Here is a 24,219-nt window from a genome sequence, read left to right as displayed (position 1 = left end):
ACGTAACCGCACTGATTCCGGAGCCTCTGAAAGTCCGCGAATGTTATGTGATACAGCACTGGAAAGCTGAGATTCTCTTCTTTATGCCAATCTTTGAATTGTATGAATCGGATCAGCGGATCAAAAGTTATTAAACATTTAAGAGCAATACTTATTTTTAGCCGCGGGCGGCTGTCTCGGTCTTTAAGGGTTAAAACCGTTGATATGCAATTGTTCATGGTATGATAATCGTGCACGTTCAAATCGTGGTAAACCGTCATACCGGTATATTGTTACAACCCTAGTGCAGTTTGAGATGAACGACTCCTCATATCTCATTATTCTAACATCCCTGAAATACTCTTGATTTTATTCCTCCTTTCTACATTTATCAAATTTTAAAATCTGGTTAAAGTTTCAGCACTTCTGTTGTGTTTCTACATTTATTTATTTTATGTTATGCAGCGGATGCCCTTCCAGCTGCAACCCATCACTGGGAGGCACCCATACACTCTCATTCACACTCATACACTACAGCCAATTTAGTTTATCAATTCCCCTATAGCGCATGTGTTTGGACTGTGAGGGAAACCGGAGAGAATATGCAAACTCCACACAGAAATGCCAAATTGACTGGACTGGAACCAGTGACCTTTACTGGAACCAGCGACATTTCTACCCATTGCGCCACTGTGCCTCTCATGTGTATTATTGTACATTTATAAACTTGTATATATTTTAAAGTACTTAATACACTCAAATTGAACATCCTTTAATATGTGTTGATATTAATACATTGTTATAAGTATATCATAAGTGCATAATAAAATAAAATAATAAAAGTGTATTCTAATTAATCATGAACACATTTAGCAGTAACTTTTACCACATTTTACAGACAACTAAACTTATTCTGAAAGTATATGTATATTTTTTATTTATTTATTTAGTTTTTAATTATTAAATATTTTACATTTTTAGTGGGTCAAAACAACTAATTTTCAGCTAATCATGTTTGATATGAATGTAAGATTAATTGTAAATAAAGTCTAGATGGGTCTGAGAAGTAGAGAAGTGTCTGAGAGCATTGCATGAAGGTCACATTTGCTCTGTCAACTTCAGCGTTTGACTTCATTTTTTAGCTTAAGGGATTTACAGCACTACTGTCTCTGAAACCTTACAAAAGACTGAAGCAAACACACACACACACACTTCAGAGCTCAGAGATGACGATACACATGTATTTAGATCAGGGAGAGAGTGTGTATTTGCGTGTATGTTTGTTTGTCTGTGTATTTTTGTATATGTTTGTGTGTCAAAATATGTGTATGTTGTGTTTATCTCTTATAATGTGTATAGGTTTGTATATGTGTATGGTAATTTATTCACTCTATGACAGAGAATTGTGCTTTTTGAAATAAACTCTGGATTTTTGGCAGTATTTTTTACTTTTGCAATAAATTGTCTTCTTAAGTAATTATAAATGCTTAGATATTTGTACCGGAAAACAAGACATAAACACAAAAGAAGAAGATCATTTGTGCACTGAGTGTACTTAAGTCCCAGTTAAAGGTATCTTTAGTTTAGTTAGTGCACACTTTAGTTGTGTTGTGGTGATGATCAGTTTAGTTGTGTTGTGGTGATGATCAGTTTAGTTGTGTTGTGGTGATGATCAGTTTAGTTGTGTTGTGGTGATGATCAGTTTAGTTGTGTTGTGGTGATGATCAGTTAAGTTGTGTTGTGCTGATGATCAGTTTAGTTGTGTTGTGGTGATGATCAGTTTAGTCGTGTTGTGGTGATGATCAGTTAAGTTGTGTTGTGCTGATGATCAGTTTAGTTGTGTTGTGCTGATGATCAGTTTAGTTGTGTTGTGGTGATGATCAGTTTAGTTGTGTTGTGGTGATGATCAGTTTAGTTGTGTTGTGGTGATGATCAGTTTAGTCGTGTTGTGCTGATGATCAGTTTAGTTGTGTTGTGCTGATGATCAGTTTAGTTGTGTTGTGGTGATGATCAGTTTAGTCGTGTTGTGGTGATGATCAGTTTAGTCGTGTTGTGCTGATGATCAGTTTAGTTGTGTTGTGCTGATGATCAGTTTAGTTGTGTTGTGGTGATGATCAGTTTAGTCGTGTTGTGCTGATGATCAGTTTAGTTGTGTTGTGCTGATGATCAGTTTAGTTGTGTTGTGCTGATGATCAGTTTAGTTGTGTTGTGGTGATGATCAGTTTAGTCGTGTTGTGCTGATGATCAGTTTAGTTGTGTTGTGCTGATGATCAGTTTAGTTGTGTTGTGCTGATGATCAGTTTAGTTGTGTTGTGGTGATGATCAGTTAAGTTGTGTTGTGCTGATGATCAGTTTAGTTGTGTTGTGGTGATTATCAGTTTAGTCATGTTGTGGTGATGATCAGTTAAGTTGTGTTGTGGGGATGATCAGTTTAGTTGTGTTGTGGTGATGATCAGTTTAGTCGTGTTGTGGTGATGATCAGTTTAGTCGTGTTGTGGTGGTGATCAGTTTAGTCGTGTTGTGGTGATGATCAGTTAAGTTGTGTTGTGGTGATGATCAGTTTAGTTGTGTTGTGTTGATGATCAGTTTAGTTGTGTTGTGGTGATGATCAGTTTTGTTGTGTTGTGGTGATGATCCGTTTTGTTGTGTTGTGGTGATGATCAGTTTTGTTGTGTTGTGATGATGATTAGTTTAGTCAGGTTGTGGTGATGATCAGTTAAGTTGTGTTGTAGTGATGATCAGTTCAGTCGCGTTGTGGTGATGATCAGTTAAGTTGTGTTGTGGCGATGATCAGTTTAGTTGTGTTGTGTTGATGATCAGTTAAGTTGTGTTGTGGTGGTGATCAGTTTAGTCGTGTTGTGGTTATGATCAGTTTAGTGATGTTGTGGTGATGATCAGTTTAGTTGTGTTGTGGTGATGATCAGTTAAGTTGTGTTGTGGTGATGATCAGTTTAGTTGTGTTGTGGTGATGATCAGTTCAGTTGTGTTGTGGTGATGATCCGTTTTGTTGTGTTGTGGTGATGATCAGTTAAGTTGTGTTGTGGTGATGATCAGTTTAGTTGTGTTGTGGTGATGATCAGTTCAGTTGTGTTGTGGTGATGATCAGTTTAGTTGTGTTGTGTTGATGATCAGATTAGTTGCGTTGTGGTGATGATCAGTTAAGTTGTGTTGTAGTGATGATCAGTTCAGTCGCGTTGTGGTGATGATCAGTTAAGTTGTGTTGTGGAGATGATCAGTTAAGTTGTGTTGTGGCGGTGATCAGTTTAGTTGTGTTGTGTTGATGATCAGTTAAGTTGTGTTGTGGTGATGATCAGTTTAGTTGTGTTGTGTTGATGATCAGTTAAGTTGTGTTGTGGCGATGATCAGTTAAGTTGCGTTGTGGTGATGATCAGTTTAGTTGTGTTGTGGTGATGATCAGTTCAGTTGTGTTGTGGCGATGATCCGTTTTGTTGTGTTGTGGTGATGATCAGTTTTGTTGTGTTGTGATGATGATTAGTTTAGTCAGGTTGTGGTGATGATCAGTTAAGTTGTGTTGTGGTGATGATCAGTTTAGTTGTGTTGTGTTGATGATCAGTTAAGTTGCGTTGTGGTGATGATCAGTTTAGTCGTGTTGTGGTGATGATCAGTTCAGTTGTGTTGTGGCGATGATCCGTTTTGTTGTGTTGTGGTGATGATCAGTTTTGTTGTGTTGTGATGATGATTAGTTTAGTCAGGTTGTGGTGATGATCAGTTTAGTTGTGTTGTGGCGATGATCAGTTAAGTTGCGTTGTGGTGATGATCAGTTTAGTTGTGTTGTGGTGATGATCAGTTTAGTTGTGTTGTGGTGATGATCAGTTTAGTTGTGTTGTGTTGATGATCAGTTTAGTCGTGTTGTGGTGATGATCAGTTTAGTCGTGTTGTGGTGATGATCAGTTTAGTTGTGTTGTGGTGATGATCAGTTTAGTTGTGTTGTGTTGATGATCAGATTAGTTGTGTTGTGGTGATGATCAGTTCAGTTGTGTTGTGGTGATGATCAGTTTAGTTGTTTTGTGTTGATGATCAGATTAGTTGTGTTGTGGTGATGATCAGTTAAGTTGTGTTGTGGAGATGATCAGTTAAGTTGTGTTGTGGCGATGATCAGTTAAGTTGTGTTGTGATGATGATCAGTTTAGTCGTGTTGTGGTGATGATCAGTTTAGTTGTGTTGTGGTGATGATCAGTTTAGTCGTGTTGTGGTGGTGATCAGTTTAGTCGCGTTGTGGTGATGATCAGTTTAGTTGTGTTGTGGTGATGATCAGTTTAGTCGTGTTGTGGTGATGATCAGTTAAGTTGTGTTGTGGTGATGATCAGTTAAGTTGTGTTGTGGTGATGATCAGTTTAGTTGTGTTGTGGTGATGATCAGTTCAGTTGTGTTGTGGTGATGATCAGTTTAGTTGTGTTGTGGTGATGATCAGTTTAGTTGTGTTGTGAAGATGATCAGTTTAGTTGTGTTGTGGTTATGATCAGTTTAGTTGTGTTGTGGTTATGATCAGTTTAGTTGTGTTGTGGTGATGATCAGTTAAGTTGTGTTGTGGTGATGATCAGTTAAGTAGTGTTGTGGTGATGATCAGTTAAGTAGTGTTGTGGTGATGATCAGTTTAGTCGTGTTGTGGTGATGATCAGTTAAGTTGTGTTGTGGTGATGATCAGTTTAGTCGTGTTGTGGCGATGATCTGTTTAGCTGTGTTGTGGTGATGATCAGTTTAGTCGTGTTGTGGTGGTGATCAGTTTAGTTGTGTTGTGATGATGATCAGTTTAGTCGTGTTGTGGTGATGATCAGTTTAGTCGTGTTGTGGTGATGATCAGTTTAGTCGTGTTGTGGTGATGATCAGTTTAGTCGTGCTGTGGTTATGATCAGTTTAGTCGTCTTGTGGTGATGATCAGTTTAGTTGTGTTGTGGTGATGATCAGTTTAGTCGTGTTGTGGTGATGATCAGTTTAGTTTTAGTGATGATCAGTTTTTTCGTGTTGTGGTGATGATCAGTTTAGTCGTCTTGTGGTGATGATCAGTTTAGTCGTGTTGTGGTGATGATCAGTTTAGTTGTGTTGTGGTGATGATCAGTTTAGTTGTGTTGTGGTGATGATCAGTTTAGTTGTGTTGTGGTGATGATCAGTTTAGTTGTGTTGTGGTGATGATCAGTTTAGTCGTGTTGTGGTGATGATCAGTTTAGTCGTGTTGTGGTGATGATCAGTTTAGTTGTGTTGTGGTTATGATCAGTTTAGTGATGTTGTGGTGATGATCAGTTTAGTTGTGTTGTGGTGATGATCAGTTTAGTCGTGTTGTGGTGATGATCAGTTTAGTTGTGTTGTGGTTATGATCAGTTTAGTTATGTTGTGGTGATGATCAGTTTAGTCGTGTTGTGGTTATGATCAGTTTAGTGATGTTGTGGTGATGATCAGTTTAGTTGTGTTGTGGTGATGATCAGTTTAGTTGTGTTGTGGTGATGATCAGTTTAGTTGTGTTGTGGTGATGATCAGTTTAGTGATGTTGTGGTGATGATCAGTTTAGTGATGTTGTGGTTATGATCAGTTTAGTTGTGTTGTGGTGATGATCAGTTTAGTTGTGTTGTGTTGATGATCAGTTTAGTCGTGTTGTGGTGATGATCAGTTTAGTCGTGTTGTGGTGATGATCAGTTTAGTTGTGTTGTGTAGAAATCTGATATCAATGGAAATATTTGCTAATTATATGTTCATTTATAACCATACATGATTATATACAATATATAAAAATATAGCTAATATGTTTTGAAAATATGTGTATTGTAATCAGATTTCTCTGTGGGGTTGTAGAAATACTGCGCTTTCTGATAGAAATTCACAGATTTTCTAGAACCGAACTGTAAAACCAGGTTTTCAATTCGAGCTGATTTTGTTGACTTATTCGAATTAATGTTTTTTATAGAAAATATTTTATGCCTCTTTTTTTAAATCGTAAGATACAGTCAACAATTTTCAGTTGTAAAGTGCTAAAAATATGTGTAAATGGAATATAAACAGAACAAAGTCCTGAGTAGTAGACACAGAGAGTAATAGATGTATTATGTTCTGTGTGTGTGTGTGTGTGTGTGTGTGTGTGTGTGTGTGTGTGTGTGTGTGTGTGTGTGTGTGTGTGTGTGTGTTGCTGAAGTGGAGAAACAACTCATTTTATGAAGCAGTCTTTTATAACACATGTTGCAAATAGAGAAAGCCAAATACTTAAAGGCACAGTTCACCCACAAATGAACGCTCTGTCATCATTTACTGTCCCTTTACTTGTTTCAAACCGGTTAAAGTTTCTTTCTTCTGTTAACCTCTGTAAACCTGTAACCATTGATTTCCAGAGTATTTGATAGTCAGTGTTTACATGTTTTTAGCATTCTTCAAAATACCTGTCTCTGTGTTCAACTCATAAAAGTTTTAAAACAAGTGGAAAAAGAGTAAATAGTGAGTGAATTTTCATTTAGTGAGCTGACCGTGCCTTTAAAAGTGTGTTTTGTATGTTTTCTGTGCATTAGTTGTGGAGTGAGCAGTGCTGTAGATGCGGGATTATATGGACAGAAGGAGAGCGAGGAGATCTGGAGCCACAGGAAGCAGCGCTGGAGAGAATGGAGATGAAGGAGAGAGATGGAGAGATGGACGAACGGAGGGGAACAGCACATAATTAGCAGTGCAGGGGGCAGAGAAGACTGACAATGAGCCTCTGTTTCTGACCCACACAATACAGCACTATCAGTTTCATCATCTCTCTCTCTCTCTGCCTCCCTCCCTCCCTCTCTCTCTTACTTATGTTTAAATTGTAGTAGACTACTTAATTTATTTCAATGACTTATTAACCAAGAACTTACATTAGAAAATTCAGACAAAACCTGCGAAGTAATGTATAGTATATTATATAGTGTGTTGAATTATACTACATTCAAGTGTATTATAGATATTATAGTGTCTACAGCTCTTTGTTAATGAATACTTCAGTATACTGTTGTAATAACTGTAGTGAACTGATAAACTAATAAATACTGTAGTATAACAGTAAACTGTGGTGTATTGCAGTATAATATACCCTACAGCTGGAGAAAACTGCAGTATTGGGTCATTTGTTTATATTACTGTAGTTGTTGTGTTACCATAGCAACTGTAGAATCACCACAACAGATTATTAATGTAGTTGTTGTGTTACCATAGCAACTGTAGAATCACCACAACAGATTAATTATTGTAGTTGTTGTGTTACCATACCAACTGTAGAATCACCATAACTAATTAATTACTTTGTTGTGGTGATTCTACAGTTTATACGGCAACACAACAAATAGATTAATTACTATAGTTGTTGTGTTACTATAGCAACTGTAGATTCACCACAACATATTAATTACTATAGTTGTTGTGTTACCATAGCAACTGTAGAATCACCACAACAGATTATTTACTATAGTTGTTGTGTTACCATAGCAACTGTAGAATCACCACAACAGATTAATTACTTTAGTTGTTGTGTTACCATAGCAACTGTAGAATCACCACAACAGATTATTTACTATAGTTGTTGTGTTACCATAGCAACTGTAGAATCACCACAACAGATTAATTACTATAGTTGTTGTGTTACCATAGCAACTGTAGAATCACCACAATAGATTAATTACTATAGTTGTTGTGTTACCATAGCAACTGTAGAATCACCACAACAGATTAATTACTATAGTTGTTGTGTTACCATAGCAACTGTAGAATCACCACAACTGATTAATTACTATAGTTGTTGTGTTACCATAGCAACTGTAGAATCACCACAACAGATTAATAACTATAGTTGTTGTGTTACCATAGCAACTGTAGAATCACCACAGATTAATTGAAGTACTTTACTATAGTATGATGATCTTTTTAAACATTTTTTAATCATTTGTTTATGTTTTGTAATTATTTTCAACTGTATATGAAATTATGTCTAAATCCGGCATGTAGGAAATTGTAATATATAATAATATATGAATTTTGAAAAAAATAAGATAACTGTAATAAATCTTTCTCTCTGTTTAGTTGATCATTTTTTTTATTTTAAGTAGAAATGGCTCTTTATGTCACTAGAAAATTATCGGGACAAAACACAAATAAGTGTTTCCTCAAAACTTGTCAAATCCAGAATATTAGTAGGTATTTAAAATCATGAATGAATTTTTGATCTTTTAAAGTTAGAAACTATTTAAATGAGTTGCTTAAAGTTGTAGAAGAAGAGCTGTGTTCTGCTTTGTTGTTACGTTCGTGCAAGGACGGAGTGCATGGAGTGTGTTCAGTTTTTTATTGGTAAAACTTTATCTAATTGTAATAATGTGATGTGATAATCTCATCTCTCATCTCTCTCTCCCTCAGGCAGGTCTCTTTCTCTCTCTCTCCCAGACTCTTGTCCATCAGGAGGTTAATGGAGAGCCTGTGATCTGCACATCAGACGCTGCTGTGACCCGCTCAACCCTACACACACACACACACACACACAGCACATTACGGCAGTATTATAGTGTTCATCACATTATACCACAGAGACCGGCTCTGCTCACTTAAACAATATTCTGAATATTAGTTTAATTCTGCTGTTCATTTCCCACTGTTAATCACTCTTCAGCCTAATTGTTTGATTATTTAATTGATGCACTTACAAAAAAAAGGTTAGGAGGGACAGAATCCATTCAGAAATTGCTGTTAAATATCACAGTTAAGAAAACTACACTAATAAATTGCCAAAAAAATGTATCTTTACTCTAGTAATCAATATATAATCACTATATAATTACTGCCTTATACTTATATGTTTAATCTGAGCTATTGTAGTACATTAAGTTAGATTAATATTAGGATTTAATTGATTTTATTCTTATATTATACAGTTTCAGTTTAATTACAATTTGGTTCACATTTTTCTAATGTATAATTGTGTGTTTTTGCAGTTAAACTGATTTATTCATTGTTTTATTTAGCTTGTGTTATTAATAATAATGATAAAGGGTTTGGTGGCAACTAGATCAGAATGAGTTTAGCTTTGTGTCTGCAGTAACTTAAAGTTCACCTAACCCCAGGGTTCTGGAAATTTCACCAAGTTAAATTTAAGACTTCTTAAGACATTTTTAAGACCATTATGAGTGAAATTTCAGACTTATACTGGGCTAAATGCTAAGGATTTTTTCTGATTATCCCAGTTGGAACAGATTTTCACTTGCCCTATAAAACATATATTATAATTAAATACATTTAATAATACAGTAATAATAATTGAATAATACAAAATATAAGTCAGGTCATCAGCAGTGAATACATGCAGAACTTGTAAACAAATGTTACTGTAAGAAAAATAATTAAACCATTACGGTAAACAGAGTTAATGTATATACACAGTGCTCAGCGTATATAAGTGCACCCCTCACAAATCTCTCTTTTAAACTGTTTAAATGTTTAATAGGAAGCTCTACAATATTATATAGGTAACACTTTACACTAAGCTTCATTAGTTAATGCATTACTAACATGAAATAATCATAAACAACACATGTACAGCATTTATTAATCATAATTAAACATTTACTAATGCATTTTAACACCCAAACTCATGCTTGTTAACATTAGTTAATGCACCGTGAGTTAATATGAACTCCCATTTAACAACTGTATTTCATTAACTAACAGGAACAAACACTGTAGTAAATGTGTCGTTCATTATTTGTTCATGTTAGTAAATGCATTAAGAAACATTAACTAATGAACCTTATTGTAAAGTCTGACCATTATATTTGTGCATATACATTAGATTAGTTAGTACTGAAGCCAAATCTGGAGCTCATCTAACAAAATAACTTACGACAACGCTCCAAAAACTAGCACAGCCACGTTTATATGCTCTGGAAAAATATTAAACACAAATTTAAAGAAGAGGGAACATCAAGAGAAGCAAAAAAATTTAGCTTTAATTTTGTAGTTTGTAATTTATTTTGCAATATTTTACATGAATTTAATTGCATCATCTTTCTATTTCTAAATATGTTTGGTGACTAAAATATTATTTTAATAAATATATCAGTTTAATAAATCTGTTTTGTTTAAATGCACCAAAATACACTGAGAAATGGAGGAAGATATTCATTTTCAAAATGGGCTGTACTGCTTTATGCTGAGCACTGTATGTTTATTTCTTATATAAAGTTAAAAGTTTTATTGAGATGGATTGTTGGTGACTGTACGTGTGTTGGCCAGATACATGAACAAAGTAAAATTAAGACCTGTTAAAAAGATTTAAGACCTACAACACAATATTTCAGTAGATTTAAGACTTTTTAAGGCCGATTAAGGAGATTTTAAGGAGATTTTAGACATTTTTAGACAGCGAGGACACCCTGCTAACTTGATTAATAATGATGCTAAAGCTCTAATGAGAACTACTGAAATAAAAAAATCATTGGATTTACTAAATATTTTAAGGTAAGTGGTTGCAAACAATTGTTATGGGCTAAATTTAAACAAACAAATTATAATTAGTAGGGATGCTCAGATCGTCATAAACCAATCACAAGTGTTTCTTTACCAGCTTACAAGCAGAGGACATATAACAACTGAAATGTTTTTATCAGAACTGAAAGTTTTATGTTTCCAACTTTATATCAAGTTCATTAAAACCTGGCAGGAAAATTACGAAAATAAAATACTAAAAAATAAATTTTACTCTTATTGTAATATACTTACTGTAGATCCATAAACTGCTGTTTACTGCAATATTTCCTCTTAGTAAAGAAGTAATGGCTCTATATGTGTGCATTTTAACTTCTTATGAATCAATTATGATCTCCAAACTTCATGTTGAATGTTTCTTTCATCATTCGCAATGTTTCTGAATCATTTTGTTAGTGATTTTTCTTATTAATTTTTTATATTTGTTTTATGTATTATTTTCCGTAAAGCTGCTTCTGACCATGACATGTCCGCACTTAATGACACCATAACAAGGAATTGGTATCAGGTCGGAGCATGCCTAAAAATGAGTAATGTTGAGTAAAGTGAACAAAATTCAGCACATGTACAGTTGAAGTCAAAATTATTTGCCCCCTTTTAATTTTTTTTTTTTTTAAATATTTCCCAAACGACGTTAAAAAAAGCAAGGAAATTTAACAGTTTGTCTGATAATATTTTTATTTGATAATAGGTCTTATTTGTTTTATTTAGGTTAGAATAAAAGCAGTTTTTAATTTTTTAAACATCATTTTAAGGTCAATATTATTAGCCCCTTTAAGCTTTATTTTTTAATTATTTTTAATTTTAATTTAAATTTATTTTTAATAAAAACATTTTTTTAATAGTCTCCAGAACAAACCATCGTTATACAATAACTTGCCTAATTACCCTAACCTGCCTAGTTACCCTAATTACCCTAGTGAAGCCTTTAAATGTCACTTTAAGCTGTATAGAAGTGTCTTGAAGAATATCTAGTCTAATATTATTTACTGTCATCATGACAAAGAGAAAATAAATCAGACATTAGAGATGAGTTATTAAAACTATTGTGTTTAGAAATGTGCTGAAGAAAATCTGCTCTCCGTTAAACAGAAATTGGGGAAAAATTAATAGGGGGGCTGAAAAATAATTTTAAGGACTAATCTTTGCTGGATAAGCATGTCGGATGGTGATCATAACCATACTTTTTGATGCAACAGAAATATTTCCTACAATACTGTCAAAGTGCTTACCATATTATTTGACCACAGAGTGTTTATTTAGAAATGTGCATTTACACTGTAAGTTATTACAGTTTTATGAATAATCTGATGAGATTAGATTTTTAAATAAAAAACAAATTAATAAAGGAAAAAAATGCTCATTTTTAAAACACATGTAACTGAGGTTTTAATTTAGCGCTGATTCGGGTGTATCTGAATCCCTGCAGACAGTCGGTCAGAACTGTTTACTGTCATCTATTCAAAGAAATTCACTCAGACTCCATTTCTCAGTTGAACATTTACTGATGATAAGTTGTGGTTTTCTGAAACAATACAAAAATAATCTCACATAAGTAATTATATAAATAACAATTAGAACATCAAATAACAATACTTATAATTATAAAACATGAATACAAATTGCAGTAACCGCACCATATGAATGGAAACATTTAGAGCAGTTGTTCCCTAACTGTCCGCAAGAGGGCGCCAATAGATCACTAAACGTGGCTGAGGCACATTTTCCAATGAAATAATAATCAACATGTATATGTAGTAAATAACTCGACGAAACGATTACATTTGTACATGTAAAGTGTTAACATTACATGCAATAGGTATACTGCATATGAAACAAGTTTAATTATCAACTATTATAAGTTACAACTCCAAAATCGGCCATTAGACGCTATTGCGTTATGGCGCTATGGCGCATTTCACCCGCGATCTAAAATAACGAGACATTTACATCAACAAATCAAATACACTTACTTTCTGTGCACGCACAACTATATACATCATTGGTTGTCTTAATCTGCATGCAAACGTGAGCAGAGAAGAAGATAACTTTAACTTTGCAGCGATTTCAGTTCGGGCTCTTTGTCTGCTCTGCACACCTGCTTCTCTTCCTTCTCTAAGTCCCGCCCATTAAAGTGACGATGCACTTGCGTATCAGTCAGCAAGAGAATGTTCCAGAAGCCTTTTGAACAGCCGCCCCCGAATTCAATAATTGAATTCGCACATTTACAAAAGGTCCTTTCCTTAAAGTGGATCAATCTTCAACAAGGGTTGGAAGCTTAACTAAACGTGCTACGGGTCGGGTATATGTTTTCCTTCCAACTTGTACAGTGGCTGATCTTACTCTGTCATCAGCTCCTGGATGTACTTGCTCGATTTTCCCCACTGGCCATAGAGCTCGAGGGAGCTGAGGATCGACAATCATCACTACTTCGCCAACCTGCAGGTTTTCTTTTTCTCCTTTCCATTTCTGCCGAACTTGGAGATTAGGCAGGTAGTACTTAATAAAATGCCTCCAGAAGTGGTCTGCTAACAGCTGGCTGTGTCTCCAACGGCGTCGGCTTATCACTCCTGAGTCCTGATACACCACCTGGGGCAGTGAGGCATCTCTGCGGCCAATGAGGAAGCAGTTGGGAGTGATTGGATCTACATCAGAAATGTCTGATGATGTGTAGCTGAGCGGTTTTGAGTTAAGTATCCCTTCAATCTCAGTTAAGACTGTTCTTAAAACTTCCTCCGTCACAGTCTGTGCCCCTAGTGTAACTTGGAGAGCAGCTTTAATTGAACGTATTTCTCTCTCCCAGCATCCCCCGAAGTGGGGTGCTCCCGGTGGATTGAAGACAAACTTAATTTGTTGGGAGGCAAGATGACTTTGGAGCTTGCTGTGCAAGGCGCCAAGAGATTCCTTCAACTCTCGTTCTCCACCTTTGAAGTTAGTGCCTTGATCACTTAGTAACTCGTATGGCTTTCCTCGTCGAGCGATAAAACGTCTTAAGGCCATTAGGAATGAATCAGAATCTATACTGGCCAACAGATCTATATACACTGCCCTGGTCGTGAGGCACTTGAATATTATGCCCCACCTCTTCTCATTTCTCCGTCCAATCTTAATCAGGTAAGGTCCAAAGCAATCCATCCCTGTTGAGAAGAAGGCAGGTTTAAAGAGCTGTTGTCTTGCAAGTGGCAAGTCTGCCATCAGGGGAACTTCTGGTTTCCCTTTCCATCTACGACACTCTGCACATTGATGCTGATGTCTCCGAACTGCTTCACGTCCTCGTAACACCCAATATGTTCTCCTCATCTCTGCGAACACTCGTTCTGATCCAGGGTGATGTAGCTTCTCATCATAATCCTTAATAATGAGTTTAGTTACAGGATGGTGGGAGTCAAGGACTATGGGGTGAATACAGTCCAGCTCTGCTTCTGTGCGATGTCTTAAACGGCCACCTACCCGAATGAGACCAGTGGTAGGGTCAAGTTCGGGAGTGAGAGAAGCCAATCGGCTTGTACCTGATACTGGTTTACCGGACTTTAGTTGGGCCATCTCAGTAGGGAAGGATTCAGTTTGGATTTGACAAAGAACAAGATGTTCCAGTTTTCTTTGTTCATCCGCACATGTAATGTTGGCCGCCCCGTATGGCTGCTGATTACACGCTTTTATGAACTCAGTCATTGTCTCATACTGCTGTGGATTTGGCAAGGGTGTGACTGTAATTGCTCCACAAAACACAGCTGGCCTTAGTTCGTGCTGCTGCTCTTCAGCAGGCAAGGATGGCTGCTCTGGCCAAGTCTCCACAGGCAGCTTAAGAAATGAGGGGCCTTGATTCCACTGGTTACATTTGACTAAGTCACACAGCTTTTTTCCTCTTGTGATACTATCCGCAGGATTGTCCTCTGATCGTATGTATTGCCAGCTTGCAGAAGCTGTGAGTTCTTGAATTTCCGCTATTCGTGTTCCCACAAACACCTTGTAACGACAAGAACTTGACAATAACCAGGTAAGTACAGTCGTGGAGTCTGACCAGAGGGTTAAGGAACAGATGGGTAATGTGAGCTCTGTGACTAAGACCTTGGAGAGCTGGGCACCACTTAGAGCTGCACACAGTTCAAGGCGAGGTATAGACTGTTGCTTTCGGGGAGCAACACGTGACCTGGCTGCTAGAAAGGCAACTTCAACCTGTCCTTCTGTGCTTTCTGTCCTCAAATAGGCCACAGACCCATAAGCCTTCTCCGACGCGTCACAGAATACATGTACATCTCGTCTGCTAGTTGGTACATCCATGTCTGGACTGGAGTAGCATCTTGGCAGTGTTATCTTGTCTAGCTCACACAACTCCTTCTCCCATGAATTCCATAAACTGAGCAGATCTTCAGGCAGTTGTGGATCGTCCCAATCACGCTTTTTATCCCATAGACGCTGCACTAGTATTTTCGCTCTTGTGGTGTAGGGGATAATATAGCCAAGGGGATCGTATTGGCTGGCCAGGATAGAATAAATGCTGCGCATGGTTACTTTAGTACAGTTCACTTCCCTGTGCTTGTAGTGCAAAGTGTCTGACTGACAACGCCAGAGCAGTCCCAGGGTAGATTCTTGGGTATCTTGCAGTCCCTGACTAAGCCAGAGCTCACAGTTATTCGATCTTCTATCACAGGGAAGGTGGGCGACCACTTTTGGACAATTGCTGGCCCACTGACGCAGTTCAAAGCCTCCTTCATTCAATAGGGCACAAAGCTGATCAACAAGATCTTTGGCTCCATCTTTGGAGGGGTGACTGTAAAGGCAGTTGTCAACATAGAATGACTTTTCGATCACTTCCCTCACCTGATCTCCGGGTTGACTGTGGTCTTTTACGTGTTTTTGGAGAGCAAATGTTGCACAGCAGGGACTGCATGTAGTCCCAAAGGGAAGTACCTGCCACTCGTACACTTCTGGGGCTTGATCTACAGCAATGTCTCTCCACATGAACCGAAGCAAGGATTTGTCTTCCGGAAGCAGCCTCACCTGATGAAACATCCCTCGTATGTCGCTACTCAGAGCTGTTGAGTGTTCTCGGAAACGTAGTAACACTGCTAGCAAGGTGGGGCTCAAGGTGGGACCTGGTAGTAGCAGCTTATTCAAATTTTGTCCCTCATACTGAAATGAGCAATTGTACACAACACGATTCTTGCCATTGTGGGTGACCATATGGTGAGGGATGTACCATGATTCTTGTGATTTCTCAGCTTCACCTGGTTGTAGTTTCTCCACATAACCAGCATTCTTGAGTCTCTCAATTTCAGCTTTGTAAGCACATGCCTGATCAGGTGTTTTCATCAGCTTCCGTTCAATGCTTCTGAGCTGTGGCAGTACAGCTTCTTTAGGCATATGCAGAGTCGGCATATGTTGTACACGCAGCAGTGGTGTTGCATATCGCATAATTCCATCCACATTAACTCTTACAGTTTTCTCTTGTAGGAGTCGGATGGCCTCATGATCAAGTTTTGACCGAGTCACTACTTTCTCATTGCGGTATGGGATTACGTCCATCTGCCATAGCCTTTCTACTTGGGCAAACAGTTCAGCATTATGAGGTATAGCGGTGAAGAGGCATTGGTGAGTATTGCGGCCATGCTTAATCTCGTGTGTTGGGCCTTGTAGTGTCCAGCCTAGTCGAGTTCGTACAGCAGCGGGTCCACCTGGAGGGCCTAGACGAACAGGCTCAATTGGGGTCACCAAGTGTGGACAATCTGAGCCAATGAGCAGTACAGGCTGTACTCGGTCTATTTGCTGCAAGGGTAGCCCTGCTAAATGGCAGTACCTCTTTTGGAGGGAAGCGACGGGGTGAGATTGCTCGGCCAGTCCAAGTCTTTCTGCTGTAAAAGCACCTTGAATGGAGAATTTTTTGTGTTTGTTACTGACAGGTGACACTGTGAATGAGACTGCCGCCCCGTGAAGAACCTGTTGGTCCTGCCTCACCGTCCGCAGTATTAGGTCCTCTGGCTGCCCTTTCAGATTTAATTCCTGTGCTGCAGTATGGAGCAGGATGGTCCTCTCCGACCCGTCGTCCAAAACAGCATATGCCTCAATGGATTTGTCTCCATTGGTAATGATGACTTTGCTCACCTTCAGAAGTACTTTACGGCTATAAACTGGGCGATCAACATACAGGACATCCTTGGTGGTGTTAACTAGACAGGAGTTCTCTTTCGTAGCTGTTGCAGTGTAATCTACAGTCCGTTCATTTACGTCATGCAATATACATAGGTGTCTCCTGTTGCAAGTCTTACAGGGGGATTTCAGGGTGCATTTCGAGGCATGATGGCTGCGTCCGCAACACCAACATCGATTGTTTTTTCGAATCCAGGACTCTTTCTGCTCTTTGGTAAGGTCTTTGAAATTAGCGCACCCATTCAAGAAGTGATTGGTATTGTCACAGTAGGGGCAATATGCACTTAACCGTCCTTTAAACCTGGCAGATTTAGGTGTCACCTCTGAGGCTTGTGGTTGGCTTATTCTCCCACTCATGGGTTTCTCTGTGCCTAGCAGGATGGTTGTGGGTTTCCTGTCAGCCTTAGGATTACGATACTCCAGCCTTTTCTTGTTGCTGGGGCCTGGTGTGAAACCTGAAGTTTTGACGCCATCATCCTGAACTTGTAGCTCATACTCTAGCCAGTTAGAGAAATCGATGAGGGTTGGTATGGCTACTCTCATAGGGTGTATATATCTCTTGAAGCTAGTTCTCAGCTCATGAGGGAGTTTGCTTTGCAGTCTTGAAACATGTGACCCACAGTCCAATTCAACATTACCTTCAGGACCCAGCTGTTCTAGCATGCTCACCAGAGAACGCACTCGAAGCGCAAACAGCTTAAAAGCTTCAACATCTCCAGGTCTGATATTGGGGCCATCCATGACCTCAGCGATGTTCTGCAGGACCAGCTTGTGTGGCTGACCATACATGTTGATGAGGGCTTGCATAGTGTCCGTATAAGGGTGTGTTGAGTTGCAATATGAGTCTGCTACTAGCAATGCCTCCTCTAACTGTAGATGATCTGTGAGGATTTGATATCGGAAACGTTCAGATGCATCACTGGGTAGGAGATTCTCTAAAGCCATGCGCAACCTTGAAAACTCTCGTGGATCCGATGTTGATAAGAACGGAATAGAAGGCTTAGGTCCTCGGTATGTTCTCTCTTGAGAGTATGGCACTGCAGATGGAGGCACAATCCTTGAACGCTGCATATGGTAGGATTCTCGTTGGTCTGAGTGTGAGGGATAATTCTCTCTGGGCTCATAGTAGTGGATGGGTTCACTATGTGGATGAGGCTGAAGATGAGGAGCTAGTCTTGGATTAGGGGTACGATACCTTGGCAGTGCTTGGGGCTGCTCTACTGGTAAAGGTGAGACAGTGCAATCTCTCATCTGCTCTGTTATCTGCTTAATCTGCCCAGAGGGGTACTGGGGGAAATCGCTGCTTTGTGTGGGGGACAGAGGCTGGCTATGAACTGTTTCTGGTACGTCAGGGCGAGGAGCTGGTAACCGAGCGACTGGCTTATGCTGAATGGCTACGTTTGAGGCTAGCTGCTGGATCTCTCGTTTCATTACAATATTTTCCTCTTTAAGACCCCTTAATGCACTTAAAATCTCTGGCATTTGTCGGATGCAGCTACGAAGCTCATCATTCTCTCGTTGCATCTCCTCCCAGGCTGACTGCTGCGACTGATGATACTGTTCATCTTCTTCTCTCTGTAACACTCCCTGTGTACTTTGCCATTCATCCTGTAGCACCAGATCACTGGTTGGTGAACGCTGACTTATAGGTGAGGAGACATGAGACTCACGTTCAGTAGACAATGGAGCATATTCTGCATTAACTTCTTCATCACTTGAATATGTAAGTTGCTGGCATCCCCTCTCAGATCCAGTCATACGTACTTCGAAGTCTGCGAGATATGCAGGAGGCTTTATATGTCTTCTGGGGCGAACAGCTGGAGGCTCTTGCTGTGAACGGGATGACATTTCTGCAGTTATTCAGCATCCGGCTCGAAGGACCACTTTGTAACTGAGGTTTTAATTTAGCGCTGATTCGGGTGTATCTGAATCCCTGCAGACAGTCGGTCAGAACTGTTTACTGTCATCTATTCAAAGAAATTCACTCAGACTCCATTTCTCAGTTGAACATTTACTGATGATAAGTTGTGGTTTTCTGAAACAATACAAAAATAATCTCACATAAGTAATTATATAAATAACAATTAGAACATCAAATAACAATACTTATAATTATAAAACATGAATACAAATTGCAGTAACCGCACCATATGAATGGAAACATTTAGAGCAGTTGTTCCCTAACTGTCCGCAAGAGGGCGCCAATAGATCACTAAACGTGGCTGAGGCACATTTTCCAATGAAATAATAATCAACATGTATATGTAGTAAATAACTCGACGAAACGATTACATTTGTACATGTAAAGTGTTAACATTACATGCAATAGGTATACTGCATATGAAACAAGTTTAATTATCAACTATTATAAGTTACAACTCCAAAATCGGCCATTAGACGCTATTGCGTTATGGCGCTATGGCGCATTTCACCCGCGATCTAAAATAACGAGACATTTACATCAACAAATCAAATACACTTACTTTCTGTGCACGCACAACTATATACATCATTGGTTGTCTTAATCTGCATGCAAACGTGAGCAGAGAAGAAGATAACTTTAACTTTGCAGCGATTTCAGTTCGGGCTCTTTGTCTGCTCTGCACACCTGCTTCTCTTCCTTCTCTAAGTCCCGCCCATTAAAGTGACGATGCACTTGCGTATCAGTCAGCAAGAGAATGTTCCAGAAGCCTTTTGAACAACACAAGTTGATCATCATGCGTCATTAAAAAACAATTACGAATGTGTTAAAACGTATTAAAAGCGAACTGAAGATATTTCGCCTAGGTGAATAACACACTGGAAGGCTCATTTCCTTAGTCAGAATTTGTAAATTTGAATAATTAAAAATGTAATTTGTCTTAAAGTCTTCTTCTCTCGGTTATTTTCACAATTTATGATGGCATGCTGTCAGAAATGGGACAGATGAGCTCATATAGGGGCCACATTCTGGCCTTTGTCAGTGTAGGTCTTTAGAACCACTTGAACCCCCCCCCCCCCCCCCCCCCCCCATTGTTGTTTGCAACAATTTCCAATTAACCTTTTTTTTCAGTTAAAGACTTTGGATGATGTCACTTCCTGTGGCTTTAGTTCGGAATTAGTTCAATTTGTAAACAAAAAAATGGATGGAAAATGAGAACAAAACGAAGTTTCAAGTCATCCGTTTAGAAATATCCACAGCAAAACACATTTCAATTGAAGCTTTTCAACAGCAGAGAGAAACAGATCAGACATGCTTATCTTCGTCTCTATATTATTATATTAACTATAGTTCAGAGGTCACTGTTAGGGGCCGGAGTTCACAGGCTGGTTAATAACCTGTTGACTATTAATACAAGTTTAGCCGTCTATTATTTCACCCCCACTTTAATAAAAAAGACAAGACTGATTATCTCTTGGCAGTTGGACAGACCAGTGTTTAAGTCTTGTCAATTTAGCCTGTGTATGCAGCAGACTGCAGGGCTTCAAGTTCATTTTCTTGTTTACTTGTGTGTTTGTATTAGTAGTGAATGTGTTTGCTGCTCTCTGCCGCCCTCTGCTGCTGCTGTCGATGATCATCAACCTGCAGAGAGCTAACTGGGCTGAAACAGGTGTATGAGTTCGCTGTGAATGTCGTCCGTGTTGTTGACAGGGTATCTGCGGTGTTTTACAGTGTTGTTGTTCGACACTGATCTCAGAACAGCGGTTAGGTCAGGCTGAAAATTATACGATCGGGTTTAGTGTCAACATTATCGGTAGGCTAATGCTAGTTTGTGTAATAAACGCTTCAGGGAATCAAACTTATGTATTTATTTAAATTACATCTAATTTATTAATGAATGAGTGTTTTGATGGATGTTAGTGTATGTTGACCAACAGTAACGTCTGATTGGCTATTTTAGGTTACTGTCGGCTAAACTATACAAACTATTCATTATTTTGACTTTACTTTTAGACTACATGTATATACAAACACATATCTACACATATAATAAGGGAATAAAGAGTGTATTTTAAACACTTACGGTGCTGAAGATCTGCCAGTTTCAGACGGTTGAACGAATATTTTCCCGCATTAACTGTTTGGCGCGCTTATGCATTCACAATGGTATGAACCGTTATAGGGGTGGACAAATGTATATTTATGTCACCTATTATTTTAATTATTAGTTTATTTTTTTAATACAGAACATAGAAAACTTTTTTTGCTTTTAAAGTGCTGAACCCCCAATATATATTGTTTGATGTCCTTCAGAGCGGATCAAGTGTTAATTAAGGGGGGTCAATCGCCCCAAGCCCCCCTGAAATTCACACCCTCAGATGCTGAAAACACTTGGGTTGAATGTCTTGTGCTAAAGTGAGTTTAATGCCGTTTTTCCAAAAGATGCCAAAAATAGTCATTTTAAACTTGAACAGATGCTGAAATTACTCATATTTATTTTAGAATTATATTAATTATTTTTATTGATTGTTACTTTTAAATAGCTATAACTTTTTTATTATCATAAGTGTAAACGGATAACAATTACTATTTTTGTGATTTATAATGCATTATCCTTTGTGTTTATTGTTAATGATTATATTAATCATTATTATTTATTCGCAACAACAGTATGTACTACTTCTACAATAATTAGTATTCTTTGTACACATTTAAAGTGATTATTAATTAATAATAGGAGTGTAGGATACTAATAATCATTTATGTTTGTTATAGATCAGTTCGTCGTTTATGATCATTATTAATAATACAAATATTCATAATAAATAACTTTTTATTACTTGCATTTTTCATAACAAATGTTTTATCTAGTATTATTATTATACTATATTTTAATTATTTGTAATTAGGCTTTTTTAATAGCTAAAATTGTTATTATTATAATTATTAGACATGTTTATTCATAACATTTTCTGTTTTTTGTTTGTAATTTCTTTTTATTTGAGCATTTGTACCATGCTCTGTTGTAATTATTAATAATGACATAAATTGTTAAAATTTATTTTAAAACAATATATTAATAGTACATCATTATGATTATTTGTACAATTTAATTGATACAATTATTAATATTAATGAACTAATAATTATTAATTTTGTTTGTAATTTATGATTCCATTATCTCTGATCGTTGTAATATAAAATAATAATTATTATTGTATTTTTATTTTTGAATTTCCATAACGTTTTCATATTCTATCTATATATACATATCAATGTAATTTTAGTATTATTATTATTATTAGTCTCCACTTTACTTCCTAATCTGCAATTGTCTCTCTAAATATCACACTAACTGTACCCAAAAAAAAAAAAAATACAAATACTACTAATACTTTCCTTCTTAGACTTTACAGACCTGAAACTTGCCTTTAGTACTTATTCATTGTTGCTCTTAGTTGTGTAAATTGCTTCCTTGTCCTCATTTGTAAGTCGCTTTGGATAAAAGCGTCTGCTAAATGACTAAATGTAAATGTAAATGTATTATTATTATAGTACAGCAATGCTGTGTGTTGTTGCGTGCAGCAGAGGGCGCTGGTGTTGTGTGTAATCAGTTTGTCTGGTATTGTTACGCCATCTGTTGTTGAAGATCTGCAGCTGCTCAGGTATGTGTGCGTGTGTGAAGTTTGTATAAATTGTTGTTGTTTTGAAATATTAATCCGCAGGAGCGTTGTCTGTAAAAGTCTGTACTGTGTTAAATAACTCTTAGGTTTACTGAACATCTGTGCAGTTTCAGGAATTGATTGTGTTTTCTGCAGCATTGAGGTCATGTGATTACCGCGCCGAGGTCGCGCGCGCGGGTAAAGTCTAGAGGGGATACAGCTGCGGATACTCACATCAGTATAGCATCGTTTATGTGACAGTGTTTAACAATAATTAATGTTTTTTTTACATCTATGTGGAAGTTTGTGTCGGGGTACGTCAAAAAATACGAGTAATATATTTTATTATATAAATGATTCTCGTTAACCTCCGGCCGCAGCTGTATCCCCTCGCGCGCGACTCTGAGGTGATGACGTCAATAGCGCGCGCTAAAAAAAAACAAAACAAAGCAAAACAGACTTTTTCTGCAGTAGAAAGATTTATTACATAATCACATCAGAAGGTGCAACACGACAAGATAAAGTGCATTTCAGGAGTTGTTTGTTTTTGTGACGCATTCAAGTAAATTTTCTCCATCGATCAGGAAGACGAATTGAACCAGTTAAAACAGGAACATAACAGATTCCCATTATCATGCAGCAGCTTCATATTTACACACAGCACACTCTGCCAGAAACCAGCACAAACAGAGGAAGGTGATCATAAGAGATGATAATCAACGACAGGTCAACATTATTATGACTATATTGAGCTCTAGTCTATACTACAGTAAAGACTATCAGCTTATATCTGACATGAACAGTACAGCTGTGATTTACCCAGACAAACATTCACCTCCAAACAACCCAATTCCCTTTTAAAACACAATCTCATTAACATGATGATGATGTGCAACACACTTGACATAGACGATCCAGTCAAATAAGAGTCAGCTGCTTATGTGCAATATTCAGGTTAAATAGTAATCCATGGAAAACTCTATGTGTTGAACACTAGAAAGCGTGTGCTTTAAACATGAAGTCAAATAGACGAACAGATTCTTTAACCACAACGGAAATTAATCTTTGCGTTTCTCCATGAGCTGAAGATGAATCTACCAGAGTATGATTTCAACTAATATAATTTTAATAAAAGCTAAAGTTGCATATCCACGTTCAAGTTTTTAGTTTCAATCTATTGGATATTTATATAAATGTGCATGGCATTTATTGATGTTACACTCTAGAAAAATGATCAGTTGTTGTTTTAACCCAATGTTGGGTCAAATATGGACAAACCCCCAGCTGATGGGTTAAAATTTGAATTTTAAAGAGATAGTTCACCCAAAACAACATTGAAACAAGTGAACACTGCAAAAATACAACAATTTTAGAATTTTTATCAGGTTTCTAGTCTAAATATACAAAAAATCATTAATTGTGAAGCAAGACTTTTCTAAACATGTAAGATATATATCACAGGTGTCGAATCTAGTTCCAGGAGGGCCGCAGCTAAGCACAGCTAATTCCAACGCTAATTAAACACACCTGATCAAACTAATTGAGTCCTTTAGGATTGTTTGAAACCTTTGGGTAAAGCTGCGGTCACACTGGGTTTTCCTCCCGTAGACTTCCATTCATACACACGCAAATGCGTCAGACCGGAAAAAAGTTCAAGCTTGGTGAACTCTGACCTGCGAAATCGCATCACTTGACTGCGTGAGAGCACTCGAGGATCAAAACATGACCTCTCTGGAAAGAATTTTAAAACATGGCGCCATCACTCGCTTTTATAATGTTTAATAATCTTGTTTAATCCCGCCCCTTTTCGCAGCGCCGCACGACAGAATATCGCATGCTCAAACTCTAATGTGACCGCAGCTTTAGTGTGTTGAAGCAGGGTTGGAACTAAACTGCAGAGCTGCAGCCCTCCAGGAACTGGATTTGACACCTGTGATATACATTGTTCTCAGAAATAATCTTCTGTTATATAGTCAAAATGAATGAGTTTTTCTTTAAAACAAGGTAAATAACTAAACAAGG

The 24,219-nt window shown here is 37.6% G+C and overlaps 3 long non-coding RNA genes and 1 further gene across 4 annotated transcripts in view; 1 reads left to right on the top strand and 3 right to left on the bottom strand.

The window, feature by feature from the left end:
- Positions 1–8,017, top strand: part of LOC141381079 (uncharacterized) — a 42,880-nt gene extending 34,863 nt beyond the window's left edge. The window contains exons 2-3 of the long non-coding RNA XR_015480311.1: positions 6,489–7,250; positions 7,301–8,017. This is a non-coding gene — a long non-coding RNA (uncharacterized LOC141381079). The remainder of the gene's footprint in view (positions 1–6,488; positions 7,251–7,300) is intronic.
- The window catches only part of LOC147845369 (uncharacterized), a 49,382-nt gene that overhangs the window by 3,796 nt on the left and 21,367 nt on the right, over positions 1–24,219 (bottom strand). The gene's annotated exons all lie outside the window — the stretch shown is intronic.
- Positions 9,079–11,835, bottom strand: LOC147845370 (uncharacterized). Its single transcript, XR_015480376.1, has 3 exons — positions 11,300–11,835; positions 10,954–11,246; positions 9,079–10,916 (listed from the first exon to the last, which is right to left on the bottom strand). It is a non-coding gene; the product is annotated as an uncharacterized LOC147845370 (long non-coding RNA).
- zgc:112234 lies at positions 11,953–12,659 on the bottom strand (the record flags this gene model as incomplete). Its single annotated transcript, NM_001024398.2, is given in 1 exon segment — positions 11,953–12,659. The product of NM_001024398.2 is annotated as a zgc:112234 (mRNA).

Source organism: Danio rerio, chromosome 3 (assembly GCF_052040795.2).
Source record: "Danio rerio strain M-AB ecotype USA chromosome 3, GRCz13ab, whole genome shotgun sequence".
Lineage (NCBI taxonomy): Eukaryota > Metazoa > Chordata > Actinopteri > Cypriniformes > Danionidae > Danio > Danio rerio.
Note: the sequence above shows the minus strand (reverse complement) of the source record. Positions and strands in the feature narration are given on the sequence as shown.